Here is a 3,401-nt window from a genome sequence, read left to right on the forward strand (position 1 = left end):
AATTTAATTTCACCTTATCTTACTGTCTACATGGATATCTCTTGTTCTTTAAACACAGCCATCAAATTTGTGATAGCGATTTCTTAAAGGTTGGTTTTCCCTGTTCAGCTTTTAGGTAAAATCAGTTGTTGATGAAGATGAAGGTTAGATGGATGGAGGGGGACAGACAAATGTTGGCTGAAGCAGAGACATGAACTTGTAGGGAGTTGGGATGCACTTCTGGTGTACGTAGGGTTGTCTGCTGATCATAGTGAATAAATAATTCATCAACATTAATGTTTAATTATGTTGTTAGGTTTCTCTTTTTTGTAATTTGTTGTCATACCTTTTAATAACCCTTTCTTGGCTCACTGCCGGACTACAGGTCAGTCAACCAGAAAAACAACTAATTCTCCAGGTGGCCAATCTGTCGCTTTTAAACACACATATGCATCAAAACAGAGCAAATGATACATAATATCTCTTTCACACAGAGCCAGCACAAACACTCTCTGATTACAGAGTCATTTAAATGATACCTTCGCAGTATTTTAATTAGGCAGACTTTTGGCTGCTTGTGTTCAGACAGCATTTAATGTTTGAGACGACTGGCTTTTGTTTAACCCCAAAGAGTTGTTGTTGTTTACATTAAAGTAATAGTAAGTAGTAGTAGTAGTAGTAAGTAAAACTTTAATAATAATAATAATAATAATAATAATAATAACTTTATTTGTATAGCACTTTTCAAAACAAAGTTACAAAGTGCTTAACAATAAAAATAAAAACAGATTAACAGATAAAATACATGAGCAGTAATACAAACAGTGGTAAAAGTTAAAAATGCCAACAGTTAAGAGAAAGCCATAAAGTGAGTCTTCAGAGGAGATTTAAAAGAGGATACTGAGTTAGCCTGCCTGAGATCTCCAGGCAGGGAGTTCATAGCTGAGGGGCCTGAGCAGCAAAGGCCCGGTCACCTTTAGTGACCATGCGGGTTTTTGGAACCATTAGAAGGGTTCTGCTGGAGGATCTCAAGTAGCGATCAGGCTCATAGGGGGTTAAAAGATCACAGATATATGCTGGAGCCTGGCCATTCAAAGCTTTAAAAACAAGCAGTAAAATCTTAAAATCAATTCTAAAACTCACAGGTAACCAGTGAAGGGCTGCAAGGATTGGTGTGATGTGGTCTCTTCTCTTGGTGCCCGCTAAAAACCTGGCAGCAGCGTTTTGTACCAACTGAAGTCTTTGTATGTTTTGCTTACTGATGCCAGAATAAAGAGCATTGCAATAGTCCAGTCTGGACGTGATGAATGCATGGATAACCTTCTCTAAGTCTGCAGGAAAGAGGAATGATTTGATTTTGGTGAGCTTTCTGATATGAGAGAAGCATGACTGCAGAACTTTGGTCACCTGGGTGTCAAAGGACAGATTAGAGTCGAAAATGACACCCAAGTTACGGGCCTCATTACGGATATTGTCAGAGAGGGCATGTAGACCAGAGGAGGGGTTATTGAAACTGCTAGAGCTGTGGCCGGGGGGTTGATAATGATCACTTCTGATTTGGAGTCATTTAGCTGTAAGAAATTATTTGACATCCAGTGTTTGATCTCAGTAATACAGGACATAATGTGTGAAACGTTGGTGGAACCAGATTTCAGTGGGACATATAATTGGGTATCATCTGCGCAACAGTGGAAATTGATATTATGTTTACAGATGATTTTCCCAAGAGGTAGCATGTAAATGGTGAATAAAATGGGGCCCAGGATCAACCCTTGTGGGACCCCACAAAGAAGAGGAGCACTTGAGGAAGAGGTGTTACCGATCGTTATGGAGAAGGACCTGTTTGACAGATAAGAGATGAACCAATCCAGAGCCACATCACTGATACCAACATAGTTCTTCAGACAGTTGATCAAGACATTGTGGTCCACTGTATCAAAAGCTGAGCTGAGGTCAAGGAGAATTAAAATGGAACACTGGCCTGTGTCGGCTGCAAGCAGTAAAACATTTGAAACCTTGACCGAAGCAGTGCTGTGTAGAGAGCGGAAACCAGACTGAAATTTCTCAAACAACAGATTATTGTTCATAAAAGAAATAAACTGGTTTGAGACAGTTTTTTCTAAAATCTTAGATAAAAACAGTAGCTTTGAGATGGGTCCAAAATTACTTAATACAGATGGATCAAGGAGGTAAACAGTGGCATGTTTAAAATCAGTAGGAAAAATGCCCGAGGTGAGAGAACTGTTAACAATGGCTAAAATATCTGGACCAACTGTCTGGAATACCTCTTTTAAAAACCAAGTGGGAATGCAGTGTGAAGGGCAGGGTGATGATTTACAAAGTGCAACAGTGCGTTCCAGGGTTGACAGAGAGATTTCAGAGAAATGGGTTAAGGTTGAAGGTGGGCAGGAGTTATCAGCAGGCTCATTGATGACATCACTGAATTGTTGCCAAATTTGAACTATTTTATTGCAAAAATAATTCAGAAATTCTTCAAAGTAAGGTAGTGAGGTATTGAAAATAATGATTCAGGTATGGTTTTTTGGTGTAGCACTCGAACGTAGGCCCTGTATACACCTGGTATTAACATGCATTTTGGGTGATTGAAGGGTAAGCTCACAGTACACGTGTGAATGCATCCAGTGTCTCAATGAATCTTAAGATCCAATTGCTCGGACCACATTCAGAGGTGGTCTGGGCCGTACATGGCCACATTCTTTCAGCAGCTTGTAATCTAATGTGTCATGGGCCACATTGAGGGACTGCCTACTCAACTGATGTCCTTGCTTATCTGACTCCCCTTTCCATTTTCTGTTGCTGTCGATGCAGCACCGAAGAGTGCGAGATCTGAGAGATCTGCTCTCCTCCTGGCAAATGGTCAATCTGACTTCTGCTCAGTTAGCATGAACTAACACAGCAGCAAACCCTTTAGTAACTGTTAGTGTGAGCTGTAACACTAGCTGTGTGATGCTAACAATTAGCCCTGGTTGCTCTAAATGTGGGTTGACTCTTAACAACTGTCCCTGCCGCGGAGCTCAGACTACCACAACAATAGTGCAGTGCCGCCTTTGGCATAGGCAGTATAGGTGAATGCTAAGGGTGCTTTTATCCATAGGAGGCGCCATAAATGGGGTTTATCTTTTAGTGTTTTTTTACTTATACTTATTACTACGGTTATTTTGAAATATGACAAAAGGCTACAACAACATAACCGAACAGCAAAGCCTACTAAATAATAGAAAGGCCTTTTTATCTGGGTTCCTGCCGCCCCCTGCCCACCGCCTCCCCTCCTCCAGCCCATTACACTTTACCTGCTCTCTGAGGGAGATAGGCCAGTTATCTCACATCGCATGAACCCTGAAACACGCTGTATCGTTATCATTGCAAAACAACAAAAGCTCTCCGCTGCCCACTCGACTACC

Source organism: Epinephelus fuscoguttatus, linkage group LG12 (assembly GCF_011397635.1).
Source record: "Epinephelus fuscoguttatus linkage group LG12, E.fuscoguttatus.final_Chr_v1".
Lineage (NCBI taxonomy): Eukaryota > Metazoa > Chordata > Actinopteri > Perciformes > Serranidae > Epinephelus > Epinephelus fuscoguttatus.